General features: G+C 33.6%; 1 protein-coding gene across 2 annotated transcripts in view; it reads right to left on the reverse strand.

The window, feature by feature from the left end:
- Positions 1-6055, reverse strand: part of LOC128219693 (2'-5'-oligoadenylate synthase 2-like) — a 32728-nt gene extending 26673 nt beyond the window's left edge. For both annotated transcript variants that reach the window (XM_052927613.1, XM_052927612.1), the window contains exon 1: positions 6027-6055. The gene's annotated coding sequence lies outside the window, so the exon portion shown is untranslated. The remainder of the gene's footprint in view (positions 1-6026) is intronic.
- Positions 6056-22057: the final 16002 nt, after the last annotated feature.

Here is a 22057-nt window from a genome sequence, read left to right on the forward strand (position 1 = left end):
AAAAAAAAATGAATGCATATTAAAAGACACTATTGCATTAATGCTGTATAGGAAACCTGTTTTTTTTCTTCAAGGTGAAAACGTAATTTAAAGTCGATTGGAATGGGTAAGTTAACATAAAAAACGCATACCCCTTTCCAATGATCCAATCGTTAGTCATAACACATGTTATAATCCAAGGGAAATTAGAATACAAGGCAATGAAAAAAATGTTCATAAAAGTCACACTTATAACTAAGTTATAATATTTATAATGTTGGGATACAATTACGCATATATCGCTGGAGTTTCGACTTTCTACTTGGATATGTAGATATCACTGATAGCATGAAACGTGCACATGCGCATCCGCGTGAATATGTATGACCGTCTAAGTCACTTCGAATATTCTTTCATAACGAATGCAATTTGTAAACATGTTCATTTTAAGGTACTTTTGAATGTACAAACCACGCCTGACATTTCCATAATACACGGTGACACCTTTTCATCAAATAAGTAAAATATATCTGTGTTTGTTACTTTTTTAGCTTGGACCTGGCGTTTCGGTTTGTAACAACTAGTTTCGATTTTGGTTACAAGGGTTTGAACGATCGGTTTCGATAAATGTACTTGAAATGCATGGTTTTCTGTGTAGTGCCATTCATGAGTATTGCGAATACTGTAGCTCTCATTTCGGAAAAAAATAAAGCTAAAAATATTTTGCCTCTCCTGTCTAATTGAATACATAATGTGTTGACTTTAGTCATGCCATTGCTTATGCGAGGTAAACTCAGGAATAAAAAGAGAAACATTTACAAGTCCATAACTTGGATTGTTCTAGAACCTTATTTGTTCAAGTTCAGGTTTGGGAATCACACACTACCTTGCAAATGGTCGACACTTTGTAATAAAAAGACTCAACCGTGTATTATTTTCAACTCCAAATCGAAGTTTTCTAACAAAGATAGCTATTTTGTTTGCTATAATTGTCTAGCTTTATAAATACGTCAACTTTTTTAGAAAAAAATATTTCTAAGTACAAATCATATTCTCTATGTACGAATGTCAGTCTTCTTCGCGCTTTCGATCTGTAGAGCCGGTCACCGCAACAAAATAGGCACTAGAATGTATACTTTAGTGTTGTCTATTTAACTATACACATTGGTCAATACTTGTTTTGAGGAAGGAGTGTCGTTATTTTGACCAAAAGTGCAGATCTTTTTGTTACAAATGTATTAGTCATGTGCACTAAGAGTACTGATTTAGGATCAAATTTGAACCGATAACGGGTAAACAAGCCATTTTGAAAAATTACATCCCCGCGCTAAATGCGCAAATGTAAGGGAAATTCCGCAAAGAGGAATGCATGTATAACAAACCTTAATTTTGAGTGATAAACCTTAACCTACTTACTAAATAATGTATTTATGGAAAATATTAATTTCTGATAACAAGATTGTAACCATGTATTTCATAGCTGAAAACGTAAAAATATTTAAGGATTGATGAATGCTAAAAGATTTACAGTGATTTACTATCGTCGCATAGGGTGGAAATACTGTGTTTTCTTGCAGAATATACTCGGTATCCTTCATATGAACCATCGACATTTATTTATCCTTTTTGGTATATTTAAACAATTGTATTAATTGTTGTAGATTTTATTAGGGAGTATGAACTGTGTAAAAAGTTAAGTTACTTAGTATGATATTTTCTTATTGAAACTCACAGTTAGCACTTCATTGTGTAATCACGTTAATAACTTTGATTTTCCGTGACAAAAATCCTCCGACAAGTGACAAGGAGGCGCGAGGCTCCCATACAAGTCAGGTTAAATGCATTGTTAAATGCATCATATTGAAGCTTATTGCTTCGTAAAATTATATTGAGCAAAAACATAAAGTTATCACATCAATTATCATTAATAAAGGGGCAATAACTTTTTTGTACTGATCCAATCGAGGCAATTGTAATACACACACACAATGTAAGTTCAATACATTTATGTTTATGAGTCAAATAGTAATGACTCAAAATACACACAAACAGCGGTAGTGTCACTATTCCGATACGGAATTTACGCGTTCACACTGCCTTATACACACTCCTTATAGTTTTCATCTACCAGTTACGTAAACATGGATGTGGATGGTCAAAATATGCGTTGATGATTAATTTCAGGGCAATAACTCTTGTGTAACTGATCCGCTACAAGTGAAATATCATCACCGCTTGAATGCTATACACATATTCACTTCCTGTCTTTAAACTACATAGAAATGGTTCTTAACATACAGCTTTTCTAAAACATGACACTGACTCAATCAAAAAAATATACGTTTGATCAACTTATGTTTAAAAGTTATACAAGATTGATTTCGGATGGACAAACTCGATCATTTCTCATTAATTAAAGTTCAATGACTCTTATGTACTTGAAGTAATCTAGACAAAAGACGAAAGATGGGTGTCCATAACAGCAAAAGAAGTTGCACACTCCATGGAAGTTTCAGACATTTATGTCCATGAATTACATATAACTGATTTTTGACATTTCTTTTGATAAATTAAAGTGTAACAACTATTTACTGAAAAATATTGCACCCGCACCAACACACTATGATTATACTCACTTCATATATATCTTATTAACTTTTGGTCATTGGTTACATGGTAATGGCTTTAAAAAGACTGACGGAAAGACAGTACCTAACCTATGGCATGTATATTATTTTGAGCGAAATTTTGTGAAATATAAATACGAAGGTTTAGTCAAGTGAGACCAACAATGGACATTACATAGAACTTGCTGCATTTCTAGTGTATTTTTTTTTTCTATTCATATTAAGTTCAATACATAACATACTCGTATATCATAGAATATTCAATTTAGCAGAAATGTTTTCAAAACGACACGGGGGGGGGGGTGGAGGGGGGGGGGGGTGGAGTGCGGGGGGCAAATAAATATCACAAGGACAGATAAATTTTGCCACTAACGGGTAATCTGCTTCCTATCATCTGTCTATCAATTCGATTTAAACGTAGTGGAGGACTGAAACAAAAACAATATCAACAACAGCATCATAAATAGTGCACTATACTATTTCTTATAAAAACAATCTGATTAAAGGAATGTACAAAATCTAGGCTTTACATAATATCAAGTTAGTTAACTTGTTTTCGTAGTCAAAAGTCACATTTTTTTAATTTATGACACGCCTTTTCGTTCTTAAAAAGATATTCCCTAGTTCTTTGGATATGAAATTCTGTCCAAGTCAATCAGTATTTGAGTTTATAAAGGTTTAGCCTCGCCTGTAGGCTGCATTTTGGTATGTCCCCCTGTGAGAAAAATTAACTGCCGAAATAGGGGAATTTACCCCCATTGAGTGGGGTATACACCAAATAAATAATTTTGAATCAAAACTGCTGTTAAAACCTCCAGTAGTTCAACGGGACCAGCATTTTGTTAGAGGGAAAAGTTGCACTCTTTGTAGCCTGTCAGCTAATCTTCGTCGCGGCTCCATCGACTGCAGACAAAATACAATGCATGCCATAATCCAAGGGGAGCTACGTGCCCACGTTTCTAGAGGTTCTTAGTACATTTTTGCCTTTCATCTAGATTTATCTAATATATATATTACGTTTATTCGTAATACAACTCTTGGTTATTTATCAAAACGACATATTTCAATTGTCCTAACAATATAAAAGGCTTAATGGACCAGACTTTATTATCCGAGAATAGGGAATATAATGTTACTAATATCTATTCTCGAACATTGTGTCATAGTTTAAATTAGGCGTTAACAGAATTGTATGTTTCCACAAACCCGACCGACTCTATTTTTTCCTGCCGACCCTATATTTTTGCTGTAGTGTGGATCCCCCCCCCCACGTTATTTCCTATAAAGTAGACATTTTTTGAGTGGACATGTTTAATTTGACCAATTTATATTTAAAGCATCAGTGCATCTAAGCATTAAAAAATTAGAGAAAAACGAAATAAAAGTGAGTATATAACAATGATAGAGTCTCATATAATGTCTAATTAATTCTCGCGGTCCACACGATGCTTAATTAAAAAGAAATGTATAGGAAATAGCAAAGAAATTCCGTACTGGTCCACTGCTTTACTATATGCTTATGAAGCAGATAAATGGGGGAGCATAGCACCAATGGTGTTTAATTAAAAATCGCAGATAGGTTTTTGCTCATGTTTTTGTAAATGCACTTTTTGCGATAGCTCAAGAACTTCAGCGAACACGTTATTTATTACCTTTTGGGACGTGTTCGCTGAAGAGAACGCCATATCTAAACCCAACCAGAATTCGTGACAACATAACTATATCATCAGGTAAATGAAGTAAAATGTAGTTCACAAACATATTTTCAAAACCAAAAAAGGCTAAATAGATACGTGTTTTATCTTTATAATAAATCAGATTATAAACATTCCTTAATTATGTCATAGTTGTGTTCAATTTACATCACGTGATCACAAGATTTTCATATTTTTTTGCTGTTATTTGTCTATTTTGAATGAATAGAAATCTAGCAGATAACAAATTTGGAGAATACTAATTGTTTTTCTTTATTAAAATTCATTTTCACGGTCATGTGATTGCCGATTCATTTTAATGGATCATCGTAGTCAGTTGATTTTGGTTGACTTTGGTATGGGGGTTACGCCATAACTTTAATGTGTAGTAAACTTCAAAAAAATAAATATCTACATTAAAGTTATGGAAGCCAGAATGTATTTTTGCGTATGCCGAAATGAAGTTGGGCAAATCATGAAGAGTGTTATAACTATGATACTTAAAGCTGTACATTTTGTCCATGAAGAGCACAATTTTCATGCGTGTTTGGTCGATTGACACTATCACGTGGTGTTATTAATGCATGGTCAAAATGTCAAAATATCAATAAGATAAAACGACGTTCTCGTGGTTTAGCGGCTCAGTAAACATAAACTTATTTTTTACTTGACTTTTAAAACCGGTGCAGGTTCGCACCTAAATAAAACCAAAATAGTTTTATACTGCGACTGTTTTTTTCCTGCAATTTCGATATCATAGATTAAAGTAATAATAACATAAGTGTTTTCAGACGCACAACCGGGAATACTTTTTAAACCAAAAACACTTTAATTAAAAATGCAAATCCTTAGTATACATGTACTAATAAAGTTACATAGAATTCAAGGTATTCAAAATGTGATATGCTAATTCGTAATGACGTTCTGCGCGCTAAATTTAGATGATACTTTCGGTTTTGTTGTATTTCATAAGTGCATGTTTTATCACTCTGTGAGTTAAAATGTCAAAAAGGTTATGAAAAGTAATTTGGATACATAAACAAAATTTAAAACCATTAAAATATAATAGGACTTTTCTACAATTATAGTTGATACCTTGATATATGTACGGTTTGGTACAATTATTGTAGAAATGTTTTGTAAGGCATTCACTTATTGGCGAACGTCCATTTTCGGCAATGGTCTGCACAATATTTTCAGGAAATGTATTTTGAATATTGATATAAAGGTTCATGCTTCTACGAAATGACCACAGTCATACCCGTTTTTTCCTAAAATGCTTAGAAAATCTAACTCATACGAGCCAATGTTAGTGTTTGGTACAAACATTGGAAAATCCATACTACTTTCGGTTTCAGTTTTTGAGAAATTGCATACATGTATATACAATAAAACCATGTTTCATTTTCAAATAAATGTTTGAATAAATTCATTTTTTAATTCATTTATATGTACAACTATACGAATAACCTTGTGATTTTTTCTATATATAAATAAATAAATAAAGCCTTTATATATGACTATATGTATTTTATTCGCTATAATTAAATGACTGTTTTAAAATATAGTCACTAAACAGATCACAACCGATTTGCTAAAAAGCACATACTTATAATCTTATAAAAGTAAACGTTTTAATCACTATTCCAGAACTCTATGACAAGCACATACCCAGTATAGAAATGATTGTACAAATTGGTGAAAGATGACAAACGATGACACCTACCTTCTACGAAAATGGTTCGGCACTTTCGGTTTCTACTTCCGGACGTGTAGTTTCTCTTTCGCTTTATACGGTGGCATAAAGGTGACATACCAGCGGCGGTTCCAGGACTTCACTTAAGAGGGGGCGTAACTAAGGGACGTTACCTTTCAACTGGCGCTCGTCCCTAACAACTAAATTCTGTTTGGTTTGAATTGTTGATAGGAGGGGTAAGGGATTCTCCCTAAAGAACATTTTAAACATTTCTAGTCCGAAATGGTTCATTTACTTTTTCATCCTGTATTGAAATAAAGAAGTAAAATTGGTTGGTTTTAAACTTGGATCCGCTAGTGTATACGAATTACTTTTTTATCTTGTTACTTTTTTTCTTAAGTATCTCGTTAAAAGGACTTAGTACTTAAAAAATATCATGTTTAGTTGTGAGAATAATTAAATATCATTAATGCACGGCCTTCTTAAAAGAAGTTTGTAATAAGATTGCCCCTTGTTTACTTGTTAAACGAATATAAGTGGTTTTAACGAGATACGTAAGTCGTTTAATCGAGATATTAAGTGGTTTTCACGAGTTTCGAAAGTCGTTTAAACAAGTAACTTAGTCATTTAAACGAGATACGCAAGTCGTTTAAGCGAGATAACAAAATAACACGTAGGTCACCTTAATGTTACCGAAGTTTAATGGATTAGGAGAATAGTCTGATGTATGTAAATTAATTTAATAGATTGAAGGGGAGGGGAAGGGGGGGGGGGGCAAACGCCAACACAGAAAGTTTGGGAAATATAAAAATGATCAATTACCACACTGACGAAACGTAGACATCGACCAATAAAATAAATAAATCGTTTAAAGTTATGTGCACTGTAGGTGAATTTAGACATCAAGAATGCGTTCAATTTAAAATCAGAAAGTTGCTTCGAATTCGTATTCAATTATTGACATTGTGAACTTCAAGACTTACATAGGTAAAAGAGTATCACTACCAATCGAAGCAACTCGGCAATTTTACATCAACCTCGGATGTATACCGGTGTATCAGTAAAATTAATGATAATATTATTAATTGATTGTAGTGTTTTAACGTGTGATGTGTTTAACTAAACTTCAATTGATTCCCAGTTAAATGTATAATTGCACAATAATTCAGATAAAAACGTAAGAGTAAAAACCTAGATTTTCACTGCTATAATGAAATAACTATGCGATCTACTTGCAAGGTAGTTAAAAGTAAAGTATTCAGTCTGACATTGTAAACCGTCAATTTACACCCGAAGTGGTTTTCGATGGAAAAAGCCCGAGGTGTTCCGAATGAATCACTTTCATCCGTACGGAAGAAATTTTGGTAGGAGTTGTTGCCATTTGGTGTTCATGCTACTTCAAGCCAGTTGATACAAAATATCGGCAACACAATGCGGTAGTAGCCTCCTTCAAACTCCACTTTGAAACTGAATAATTTTAGTAGAGGTTGACATATTGTGACTAAACTTGGTATTAACGAAGAGTTACTGGACATATTTCATGACATAAAGTATGGGACCCCTAAGGGGAGACCATGGTCACGTTGATTAAAATATATAAACAATCAGTTAAATGTGAATATCTTAAGTTCGAGGTGACATATTGTGACTAAACTTGGTTTATTTCAATTTATCTTTCGATATGGCCTACTCTCATAATTTTTTTTTAATTTAAGGTTAATTCCATGACGTCGTTGTCAAGGTGATTACAACAGGGGAAAAGCTTTAAACGGAATAAAAACTGTGCATTTAGAAGTGCTTTGTGTAACTGTTTTAAATTATAAAATTGTCTGGCTCAAAATTGATCATGTATATGACAGTAGCTTAATGTAACGCGCCTGTCGATCCTCAGATTATAGACCACTTAATAATTTTCCTATATATGTAGACAAGTCAACTCCATCCATCAGTTCTTTCTGTTTTGCTTAATGTGCTGTCCATGAAGTTTTCATTCGTTTAGTCCATGCAATCTTCATGTATGAACAATGTTCTGTATGGATTGATGTCTTAAACAGGTTTTATATATTTAATTTACAATTTCATTAGTCTATATTTATATCTTCACTGCACCAGGCTAACTTTCTATTTTCCTCTTACCATTTATTATCTAAACGTCAAGCTGTAAAGTTTGGTGGTATTTTCAATTCGTTAAATAAGTATAGAATAGACAACGAGTGGACGTATTTATTACATACATGTATATAATGTTATAGATACGTCCAGGAGGTGTATATCCGACATAGACCACGTGAACTGAAGCAACGAGGTTTGGTTCTTGTCTTCAATCTAAATCCAAATACCATTTAACTTTGTTTACCGCCAAGAATGCGTATTTTGGTTTGGCTTCAAGAATTTTCTATGGTAAGAGAATAAAAATGGGAAAAGATGTAATGTTTTTTTCAGCATTTTTAACTGTTGTTTGGATGTATTATTATCGCCACTGTACTGGTTACCGACTCTAGTGTTAGTGCTAATAGAGAGAAAGTAAAAAATATATCAAATGAGAACAGCATCATGCACAAGTCAGCGTTTTAAGTAAAGATGGCGAAATTTAGGTTGGTTCAGTGGGAGGGGAGTCCTTTGGTGATAAAGTTGACTTGATATTTATTCATTGGACGATACACCACAGTCGGGGTTGAGAACGCCATCCCTGGACTTTCTGTATGCCTAGACGATATCATCAGGTTGTCAAGATGCCCTATGAGTTCCAACTAAACTTATACAGGTGAATTACGTACTCTTAAATAATATTTTGGTCGTGAACGACTAAAGTAAGGGTAATTTACATCCCATTTTATTTTATTTTCAAGTATGAAATAGAGTTTCCAATTTGAATAATTGATAATTTGATCAACCATGCCATGCTTTAACATATATTCAATGATTATTATTAGACCATGAAAGGAGTTTTAAAAATATGTGCCTGATAAATTACAGATTATTTTTCTATGCCTATGAATACAGTTCCATGCTTTACTGTTCATCAAATGTGATCCATTTTGCCTCGAGGAAATCGTGTTTTAGGAGTTGTATATATACTTCTGATGGTACAACGTGTATATGAGAAATGGAGCAATGAAAAAGTGAATGCCGATTAGTTGGATTAGAGTAAGCGTTGTCTTACACTCAGTTTATAACAACACTGTTTAATATTTTAAGTATAATATATCGTTTCGTACCCTGGTAAGTTGTTTTATTATATTACATAAAAGAATAGTCATTTGTATTAGATAATATCTAAATAATTAAACACGTTTGTATTTAATTCTATTTTGTTCCATTACACGGGCGTGGTTATTGTATTGTACCCTGTATTATTTCTTTTAACATTTTGTGTTGTATAAAATATATGTAATGTTTATCATTTTTTTACTGCAATATAAATTGAAGACCCCGAGAAGTATTATTGAAAAATATCCACCTTCTACATATATTTTAAGTGAATTGACCGATTTGCACTCTAAATAATAGTCACTTCATGAACAATATACATGTGATACAAGTTCCACTTCTATAATAAACATTAAACAACATTAATACATGAAATTATTTGATCGATAAAGTTACCCAATCTCTTTTGTAGGAGCACAAATCATGCGGTGAAAATGTTAACAAAAGTAAGAAGAACAAGCATGTTCAAGCATGTTCAGCAGGTGTTTTTTTAGATCTCAAACATTTCAGGTTCTAAACCTACCAAGATGGAAAATCGCCAATGGTCTGATATAAATTAACCATGTTTTCATTAACTGTCACGTGTTAATAAAACCAAAGCACATAACACTGAGTAAACGCTACCGAATAAGTATGTTTTGCCTTTTATCGTAGGTTTTACTTTCGGAATTATTGGGAAAATACAGTATAAATGTACGCGCGTGCTCCTCGATACGAACCATACTTGATATTTTATACGCGCGTGCGTTCTGATACGGAAATACATCAAATGGTCACATTATTCTAAACCATACCACTGGACGTATAAATAAGAAATAGAATAACAACCTATTGAGAACTGGTCGAACTTTTTATAAAAAATAATTTCAATGGTTTAAACAATAATGATAATATCATGAGACCAGTAAACATTTTCTGTTTTTTTGTTGTTATTTTTTTATTTTTTTGTTTATTCGGAACTTACAACTCACACTTTCACTGACTAGGGGTTTCCTTCATATGCTGTCTGACAGGGGAAACTAATATATGGGGGAGGGGGGCTTGTTTATCAATCATTTTACTTCATAGATAAAGTGTAAAGCTATGCTTTTCATATATAGACATAAATCATAACATTGAACATGTTCAATGACACTTTTTTCTCACCAAGGCGACCCCCATTCGAATCCCGTCTTACGCGCATGCTATCTCACAGAACACAAAAAACACTCTCGCGGAACATCGTGCTGACGAGAATGACTTAGCATAATTTAATGTAACTTCACAATCGCCACTTATATTTACCAATCAATCACTCGCGAATAAGTGGCAAATGATCACCACTTGTTTTAACTTGACCAGTCGATCAATCGCAGAAAAGGAAGTGATACTCACCCCCCACCCCCACCCCTCAAATGTCCAATGGATCAATCGTGGATAAGTAGCCAATGATGGGGATTGGTATCAGACAATAACAACAATTATCTTTCTTACATAGACGATCAAAATATCGCAGCAGCAAATGATTTCAATAATCACGTAAGGATATCAAAACAAACAGACAAGACACAAATAAATTAATTAACTATATTTTATAAACACATGGTATTGTAAAATCCCAACAAGAACAGTGAGAATTTCTTTTATTAAGGTTAAAATATATTCGATCATATGTATTATATTTCAGTTATTACATTTTACAGACATTAAAAATAAAATAGTACCTTTTTGCGTTATTATCAGGAGTCGTTTCGTGATTGATATACATGAAGATTAAAAAAATATAGTTATACTTTGGAACAATAAATGACATTGTATAGCGCATAATTTACAATAAGATATGTTTATTTCAATTAAACAGATTATATAGATTATATAATCGACAATAATGATTTATTCAAGGAAACAAAACAATGGTGGTCACTTATAATGATAATGATCGCCATTCATACGCTCGACTGCTGAATCGTCATGCCGATATTCGCAATGGATGAAATCGAGTCATCTGATGAAAAATAAATATATTTTTTTCTGTACAAAAAACATTTTCAGAACAAATAGCGACATCTTAAAAAATGCTGTAATTATATGAAGATGTACGTTACGAAAAAGATAAAAGGATTACTGAACATAATGAAAATAGTTAGAACTGAAATACGTTCTATGGCATATTATGATCATGATAGAAAACTGGCCCCAATTTCTCGAAATTCATTAGCATAAGAAGCTTCACTGTATTATTTCATTCATCCAAATTACTGACTTGATTTCACAAAATAATGATTGTCATCAAGATCTTTTGCATTAAAAATCTCAGAATTCATTAAAATTAGAATATAACATAACTTATATCAGAAAAAAATATTGAGCTTTCCTTTTTCATGCTATAAGAGGCTTTAAATGTTTTGAGAAAGAGGGAACTGAGATACTGAATATACACATAAGCACATTATGCATATTAAATGTCTACATAGTGTCAAAGTGTATGATAAATTAAGCATGCTTTGTGTTGTACATCTTTTTCTCTCTTTTCAATTCAAGCACTTAAATGCCAAGAACCAAATAAAGAATGAGAACTGAGTACATCACACGGTTTCTAAACACAATGCCGGCAAACTATGTCCTATTATGTTCAGCTTGTCCAACTTCCAGCAGTTCCGCTGATCCACCGGAACACTGGCTGATTAAGCCAGAGTTGGGCCTCACACGCAACCCCAATCCAGTTCCAGTTACGGCTGTTGTACAGATCGTTGGTTTGGTTACACGGATCCATGATATAGGTGTCGTGCCTGAAATATTACACACGCTTTCGTAGCAGTAAGATAAAACCATATTTTTACGAGTCATATAATGTGCAATTATTATCGCATAGAAAAACAGGAACAATAATAATATGTATAAAATACCTTCTCATGCGAAAGGTTTAGAGAAAAAGCAAGAAGCCTAACCAATAGAGCGCTTTACGGCACTAATTTTAATAACAAACCAATAACTCATTAAACATGTTGTTATTAGGATAATCATTCAACTAGAACTATAGCTTCATCTGTGATTAAGCACAGAAACCATGTTAGCATGAAAACATATGCAGCATTGATTATCAACTTACCTTATATCTGCTACACTTTTGTCACACTAAGCTAGCCCCGTGGTCAAAATGACTGAAGATTGTGTGTATTGATATATGTTATATTTTTAAATGTAAATAACAAAATAAAACGACAAATATTTCCTTGTTTCTTAAAAAACGACCGCCGATAAGGGAACGCCAAACGCTTGTCTTGGGTTCATTCCACAGTCACACAAGGGACAAAAACCAACAAGAATGAAAGCAAAAGTTTTGGACCTTGCTATACTTTCGTCTGTTTATTTCTGGCAACACGTGTACTTTGTTCATTTATAAATCTTGAAGCGCTTTTGAGTTATGGTAAAGGTTATAGGTTTGCACAGCGACATCGACGGTGATACCAAGGCTTTAACAATACATTGAAAAATAAACGAGCTATACGTACATGTCCGTTTTATTTTCCTGTTGACTAACATGAACTACTTACAGAAGCTTGATCATATTTACCTTCACTTTATCTTTGCTCCAATATTTGACTAAACAGATGAGATTTTCAACTTATGTTGGAAGTTTCCGAAAAGGTTCTATTTGGTATTGGGTCAATGACCCTAAATTAAAGGCCTTAACGTCCGCATCCGATCCGGTCATTTTCCGATATACTTCGTAGAAAGATGCTGCAATAGAAATACAATGTACGAATATATTTTTTCATGGCAAAACGTATCGTTAAACAATTAAAAATTCTATTAAATTCGTATATTATATTTATATGTTTAATCCTACACCGCTGACACATATGTTGTATACATGACTACAAAGGTAACACGTCGTATTAGAAAGGCGACTTTTTATCATTGAAAATAAATTCAATTTTCATATCAACCCCTTTTCTTTGCGGTGATTCTTTACATGTGTTTAGAAAATCCACAGCAGGCAAAATGTCCACCGTCGATCCGTTTAATGTTATCTGCACGCAATGCCTTGTTTTCCCATCCACTGATATTCAGGCATCTTCCAATGACCGTTCTATTCCACTCAAAATAGCAGGCATGGCATCAGATAAAGCGAACGCAAGGGTATTTTGACGTCATCGAGATGATGGCAATATCCGATTTTTCTTTTACAGGCGTTCCTTTGCTGCCCTGTCATATCAACATTAGCTCAGTTTATTGTTTTGATATGCTATCAATCTGAAATAGGAATTAATACTGACAGAAAAGAACTACTTTAACATCTGTCAGAAACATCGTGAACATTTGGCAATTAAATATATATATATATTTCAGTATATATTACATATTTTCCAATTATATACTAAAACGAGTAAACATTACCTTAATAACTCGAGATAGCGGAAGTTCAGAAGGACCATTATCAAGGTAGGCCACAATATAATCAACCAACCGGTTGGTCTCTGCCATTACCGACTTATCCGGCTCAATCGCACAAGAAAGAAAACATCAAGGTATGTTACCGAATACAAACCTTGAATGAATAAAACATTTTTGCAAATACTTGGTTATACTGAAATGACGCAATTATTTACTATTCCTTTTTTACTTATTCAAAATATTTAGCTATGATTTGATGGAGGCATGCTTTGAAGCTAAACTTCTACTTATGTTTATACGTGAAGTCTTTAGCGTGACCCAACATTGCAAAACTGTTGCTTTCATTCTTGTTGAATTTTGTCCCTTGTGTGACTGAGAAATGATCACAAGACAAGCGTTTGGCATTCCCTTATCCGCGTTTTTTTAAACAAACAAGGAAAGAATTGTCCGTTTTATTTCGTAATCTACATTTGAAAATATAATATAAGTCAATACTCACAATTTTCAGTCATTTAGGCCAACTCCTTTTAGGAACAAACTTTTTCATCTTTAAGCCAACTCCACTAAGTCCGTGTCCAACGTCTTATGTCTATGAAGTTATCATATTGGACCGATGGGTGAAAGCTTGAAGACCTGATTCCTTTGACATGACGCGTGCGGCACACGACGTTCTCGACTCTCTTAATAACCACGGACTTCGAAATTTTGCCTAGCGAAGTACGACATTAGTGTCGCAGATATAAGATTAGTTTGTAAACCATGCTGCATTTGAGACTGAGAAGAACGCAATATGTTTCTTGTGTTTTTTCTGCTGCTGGTGTCTGTAGTATTGTTATGTTTAATTTCTGTGCTTAATCACAGAGAAGCTAGCGTTTTAGTTCAATGATTGCCCGAATAACAACGTGTTTTATTGGTTAATCTAAGTGTCCTAAAACGCTATTTTGGTCAGGCTCCTTGCTTTCTCACCAGAAGGTATATTCATACACACAGTTATAGTTCCTGAATTTCTATCTGAGTATAATCGTACATTGTTTGACTCGTAAATGACTTGTATGAATTAACTGATGTGAAAGTGTGTGTGTAATATTTCAGACACGACACCTATATTATGGATCCGTGTAACCCAACCAACGATCTGTACAACAGTCGTTTCTGGAACTGGCGTAGGGTTTCATCTGAGGCCAAACTCTGGCTTAATCAGCCAGTGTTTCAGGGTATCAGCGGAACTACTGAAAGTTGGACAAGCTGAACACAATCGGACATGGTTTGCTGGCATTGTGTTAAAAAACCCTGTGATGTACTCAGTTCTCATTTTTTATATGGTTCTTAGCAGTTAAGTGCATGAATTGAAAAGAGAGAAAAAGATGTACAACACAAAGCATGCTTAATTTATCATACACTTTGACACTATGTAGACATTTAATAGGCATAATGCGCTTTTGTGTATATTCATTATCTCTGTCCCTGATTTCTCAAAACATTTAAGCCTCTTATAACATGATAAAGGAAAGGTCAGTATATATTTTTTATTTCTGATAAAAGTTATGTTTTATATAAACTGAAGCTTTTTAGGCTAAAGATTTTCGAGAAATTGGGGCCAGATTATCACCATGATCGTTATGCCATAGAACGTATTTCCTAACTATTTGCATTATGTTGAGTTATACTATAATCAACATCGTATCGTACATCTTCATATAATTTTAAGTTTACAACATTTTTAAGATGTCGCCATTTGTTTTGAAAATGTATTTTTGTACCGAAAAAAAGTATATTTACTTTTCATCAGGCTTGATTTTATCCTTTGCGACCATCGGCTACATGTTGGCGATTCAGCATTCGAGCGTATGAATGGCGATCATCAGCATTATAAGAGACAATCTTTGTTTTGTTTCATGAGTAAATCACCATGTATGTCGGCTATATAACCTGTACGATGCCATATCAGTTTTGTTTAATTATAATAACCATGTCTCATTGCACGAATATACGCTGTATAACGCCGTATTAGTGTTGTGCCGATGATCGATTATAATCGACAATTGATCGGAAAGGCCTACGTCGGCGACAATCGATAGTGAAATTTGAATAATCTATTATAAAAACAAGGGACGTGACCCCTTCCGACTTCCAGTATTCTTTTTGTCAAATATAGTTTCTGGTTAATTATAGTTAATATTGAAATGTTAAGACGTTACAATATTAAGTTATCTAGTCATATTCTTATCGAGTCAATATGTCACTACAGTACCTTATTACAAATGTTCTTTGTAATTCAACAACTAAAAAATTCGTTCGCAACCTCCCATGTTTATAGTTTAAAGGTGAAGATTTTTTTTTTACTTCTTACCATGTAAAAATTTAGTTTTCTCGGTTGTCTGAAAGAAATGTCCTTGTAAAACATATAGAATATTCAACTGCTTATTGTACGTGTTACTGACTGAGTATTAAAAAGAAACTGATATCTTTCTTTTTGTTTATTTTACACATGTATACAATACTTAATATAAGACAAAGATTGGAGCCTGTGGTATCATGTTCTGTAATATTAACTTGTTAACACTAAAAGATTGTTGCGTTTTGAAAAAGAATGTAATCTATACAAAGAAATGTACAAACAATATTGTAAGGGAACATTGGTGCTTGAAACTGGTGCATGTACTGTATAGTTATGCCTTAAATATAATGACCAAATATATATTTAAATAATGATTAAATCGATTAATAATCGATCATTGATTGGTTTCATCAACCGATTATCGATAAAAAAAATTCTGTCCGATTCCCAACACTTCATTATTTCTTCACCATTTTCAATGAAACATAGCTCAGTTTCCGCCACTTTAAGTCTTCATTTAAAGCAAAATGCTGCCTTCCGACGTAATTTATATGACGTAATTGCTCACGTGGTATACATACACTATTCTTGGAAGTTAAGTGAAAAAAGATGTACAACAAAGAATACTTAATTTAACACACTACTTTCTCAAAACATTATAAGTCTCTTATAACATGATAAAGAAAAGCTTAATATTTTTATTTCTGATATAAGTTATGGGCCAGATTTACATCATAATCATAATGCCATCGAACGTATTTCAGTTCTTACTATTTTCATTATGTTCAGTTATACTATTCTCTATTTCGTAACGTAAATCTTCATATAATTTTTTTAGATGTTTGGAAAATGTATTTTTGTACCGAAAAAAATATATTAACTTTACATCAAATGGCTTGATTTTATCCATTACGACCATCGGCTTCATATTTACGACTCAGCAGTCAATCGTATGAATAATGATCATCAGCATTATAAGTGGCCATCATTGTTTTGTTTCTTAAATAAATTATCATGTATGTCGATTGTATAATCTGTACGATGCCATATCAGTTTTGTTTAATAAAAATAAACATGTCTCATTGCAGGAATATACGCTGTATAACGCCGTATATTATTCCATCGTATAACTATACATTCTTAATCTTTATCAATTACGAAACAGCTCTTGATAACAACGCAAGTATGTTTTCAATGTTTGTAAAATGTGACACCTAAAATATAATACTTATTTATAATGATATTTTAACCTTAATAAAAGTAATTCTCACTCTTTCCATCGGTATTTTACAAACCCACATGTGATAATATGCTGATGATTTTATTTTTAATTATCGAAATTAGCCTTAGTTACATTGAAAGAGTATTTTAGCTTAATTTAGCGTCTTTAATATTGTTTCTAGTATGAAAAAAAAACAAGAACAAGAACAAGAAGAATATATTTTTTACAACTATAAGCCTATATGTTAATTTTTATAACATTTCTGGTACACCGATTTGTACTGATGCCTATCCGAAATACACGTAGATCCGTTATGTGTGAAGCATAATTAAAACACGGTGATTTCAAAACATGTATTATAATAAGTATCTGTTATGTGCTGCTGGTACGTATCGAATAATCCGACCCGAGGGCAATAAATATATATATAAATTGCAATATCCGCTTTAATTTCTAATATACCCTTTTGGAGAAAAGGATTGATTTTCTTATTATGACTTGAAACTAAAATAGCTATATGGTCAAGTGCCAAATTTCAACAATTTAAAATGTTCATATATCCATACTCATGACAAAGACTTCTTGATTAGTGATAATTACTTTTAATGTTATATGGTTATGAATGTGTTATTGTAAAAGAATTCTGGATAAGTGACAAAGAAATTTACTCTTTACATTTTAAAAGTGTGTGTGTTTTTAAAATTCGACTACCAAATACAATAGTATAGTCATACTTTTAAGTTAGTAATTAGATATTCAAAACGAAGAATAATATTTATTCGATTTGTTAGATAATATCATTTGGAATTTCAACATAGTTTTATAGTATGCTCATTCAACATACAAATTTAGACTTAGTAAACTCAAACACGCACACATACGCACACGCACGCACACGCACACGCACACGCACACACACACACACACGTTTCAATATATGTTCTTGTTGTTTCAGCTAACTACAAAGTTTAAAGACGAATAGGAAGTTGGTTAGAAAAAGATTGCCGTAAGTACGGATTTTTATTCGGCCCTGTGTTTTATTTGGTGATCATGTTATCTATTTAGATACCTTATTATGACAGCTTATTTAATCATCTAGACATTTGCAAGTAAAACAGTTCTGTATTGCTATGAATGGAGCATTCGTACAGGAACCTCTGGCACATAGAGTCGAGAGTTTGACCATTTATGAGAGAAACCATCGACGTTTACATCAACACCAATAAGTCAAACCCCACAATCGAATTCGCCTCGTATATCAATGAAACACATCTGCATTGCTATGTATGGAATATGCTTACAGGAACTTCTGCAACATAGAGTCGAGAGTTTGACCATTCATGAGAGCAACCAATTCCCATCAATGTTTACCCCAACACCAATAAGTCAAATTCCACAATAGAATTCGCCACATATATCAACGGCTAGTGCAACCAACAGAACATGCTTACATAATTTTCCGGCACAAAGATTCAAGAGTTTGACCATTAATGAGAGAACCCCTATCCCACCAACCTGCGCTCCAACAGCAATGAGTTCAATGCCACAATCGAATTCGTCTCATAGTTCAACGGCTAGTGCAACCAACGCTGTTGCTGTTAGTTAAGCATCTTGGCCATTAGGCTTGACTACAAGTGGACCGAGTACAGGTATGTGAGGCATAAACGATATATGAAATCAATGAAAGAAATTGTACGTATCCATATTAAGCCTAGGTTTGAGTGAGTTTTGCATTTCAATATATATAAAGATCATTACTGAAAGGCACCATCAAAGAAGTTGGGGAGACGATAAACTCAGAAATACACGCAGTTTTAGTAATGGTGTGTCACGCTAAATACCTCACGTATAAACATAAGTAGAAGACAGACATTGCAAAGTATGCCTCCAACGAATCATAGCTAAAGATTCAGAATAAAGTTATAAGGAATAGTAAACACATACGTCATTTCAGTATAGCCAAGTGTGTGCAAAAATGTTCTATTCATTAAAGGTTTGTATTCGGTAACTGACCTTGATCTTTTCATTACTTGGGCGATTGAGCCGGATAATTCGGTTCTGGCAGAGACCAACCGGTTAGTTGAATATCTTGTGGCTTACCTCCAACATAATGGTCCTTCTGAACTTCCGCTATCTCGAGTTTTTAAGGTAATGTTTACTCGTTTTAGTATATGATTGGAAAATATGTAAGACATACTGGAATATATTATTTTTTAATTCCCAACGATGTTTCTGACAGATGTTAAGGTAGTTCTGTTCTGTCAGTACAATAATGATAGCATATCAAAACAATAAACTGAGCTAATGTTGATATGACAGGGAAGCAAAGGAACGCCTGTAAAAGACAAATCGGATATTGCCATCATCTTGATGACGTCAAAATGCCCTGGCGTTCGCGTTCTATCCGATGCCATGCCTGCTATTTTGAGTGATTTAGAACGGTCATTGGAAGATGCAGGAATATCAGTGAATGTGAAAACAAGGCTTTACGTGCATATTACGTTAAACGGATCGACGGTTGACATTTTCCCTGCTGTGGATTTCTAAAGACATGTATGGAATCACCGCAAAGAATTTGGGGTGATATGAAAAATGAATTATTTTTTATGATAAAAAGTCGCACCCCTTTAACGTTCACATACGACTTGTTACCTTAGTTGTCATGTATGCAATAAATGTGTCAGCGGATCAAACACATAAATATAATATACAAGCTCCTTTTTCTTAAACGATTTTTTTTATTGTTTTACGATACGTTTCGCCATAATCGTACATTGTATTGCTATTGCGGCAACTTCAGACGAAGTATATCGGAAAATGACAGGATCAGATTCGTACTTTAAGGACTTTTATTTGGGATCATTGACCCAATACCAAATAGAACTTTTCCGGAAACTTCCAACAAAAGTTGAAAGTCTCATCCGTTTAATCAAATATTGGAGCAAAGATAAAGTGAAGGTAAATATGATAGAAAATATGTAAGAAGTTCGTGTTAATCAACAGGAAAATAAAACTGACATGTATAGCTCGTCTATTTTTCAATGTATTGTTATAACCTTGGTGTGGCCGTCGATGCCGTTGTGCAAAGAGTATAACCTTGGCCTTAACTCAAAAGCGCTTCAAGATTTATAAATGAACAAAGTACACGTGTTGCCAGAAAAAAACAGACGTAAGTATAGCAAGGTCCAAAACTATTGCTTTAATTCTTGTTGAATTTTGTCCCTTGTGTGACTGAGAAATGATCACAAGACCAGCGTTTGGCATTCCTTATCCGCGGTTCTTTTTAAACAAACAAGGAAAGAATCGTCGGTTTTATTTCGTAATCTTCATTTGAAAATGTAATAAAGATCAATACCCACAATTTTCAGTCATTTTGGCTAACTCTATTTATGAACATTTTTTTCATCTTTAAGCCAACTTCACTAAGTCCGTGTCCAACGTCTTATGTCTATGAAGTTATCATAATGGACAGATGGGTGAAAGCTGGAAGACCTGATTCCTTTGACATGACGCGTGCGGCACACGACGTTCTCACCTCTCTTAAGAACAACAGGAACTTCAAAATTTTGACTCCGGGGCTAGCGAAGTACGACATTAGTGAAGCAGATAAAAGGTTAGTTTGTAAACCGTTCTGCATTCGAGATTAAGAAGAACGCAATATGTTTCTTGTTTTTTTCTGCTGCTGGTGCCTGTAGTATTGTTATGTTTAATTACTGTCCTTAATCACAGAGAAGCTAGCGTTTTAGTTCAATGATTACCCGAATAACAATGTGTTTTATGAGTTATTGGTTAATCTAAGTGCCCTAAAACGCTATTTTGGTTAGAGCTTCTTGCTTTCTCCCTAAACCTTTGGCACCATAAGGTATTTTTATACATACAGTTATAGTTCCTGTATTTCTGTCTGAGTATAATCGTACATTGTTTGACTCGTAAACAACTTGTATGAATTGACCTTACGACAGGATTTGATTGACAGGTCCTATCAGCCAATCAGAATGTAGGGCTGATAAGCCGTGTTGCTATCCGCCATTTTGTCCGTCAAACTGACCAGAGTCCGTCATATACATGCGCTGGCAATTCCTCGCCTTTTTAAGTATTATGGTAAAAAGGTGTTGTCATGGCACTTCTAATTCGGATACAAGGTAGCCAGGCCGACTAAAGATGGCTTCCAATTCGTTCCGTATTCGAAACCAGCGAGTTATTTAGAACAATGCAAGTGCTGTATCAGACTCTGTGGAAGACCTCATCAACAGCTGAACTTGGAAATTTTGAAAGATCGTTCAAAGGCGTAACATCTATACGTCTGTACAAAAGTATTTTTTTGAACAAAACTTCTTATTTCAATCCGCTCAAAATTTATTTAATACTGAAATTGTCCATGCATGACCTAAATAAGTGTTACTATTTTTAAACTATAAACATCGTACATTTATGCTTTGGCGTGTGTTGTCAATTCGGCATTAATGGCCATTTAATATCAGGTTCAACATGGACACGATTGATTTCATTCAAGAAAGAGGTATTTTTGTTGATACCGTTATGTAGTTTTTATTAACTGCTTTGCTTTCAAAGTAAATCAGGAAATATCGTACAACTAATTTTTTGTCCGAACCATCGCATGCTTCCGAATCTCATCTACTCGTATGGTTCCTATGTAAACAATGGCTTTTGTAGCTGTCATTCCGACACATTTCATAGATTTCTTATTTTCATATCAGCACTTTGTCGACGGGAAATCCAATCAAGAAAACACTGACCCTCAAGCAGCTACTGAATTTGACCAGCTCACACCAGCTAGGCCTCCTCCAAAACTCAGATAAATATTTGAGCCACCAAAAAAAACGAGAACAGATCGGTCTGAATCGTTAAGGTATTATTTCCTGTATAAAACAATTTATTTCACTGTATATTTAA

This window comes from Mya arenaria, chromosome 15 (genome assembly GCF_026914265.1).
Source record: "Mya arenaria isolate MELC-2E11 chromosome 15, ASM2691426v1".
Classification (NCBI taxonomy): Eukaryota; Metazoa; Mollusca; class Bivalvia; order Myida; family Myidae; genus Mya; species Mya arenaria.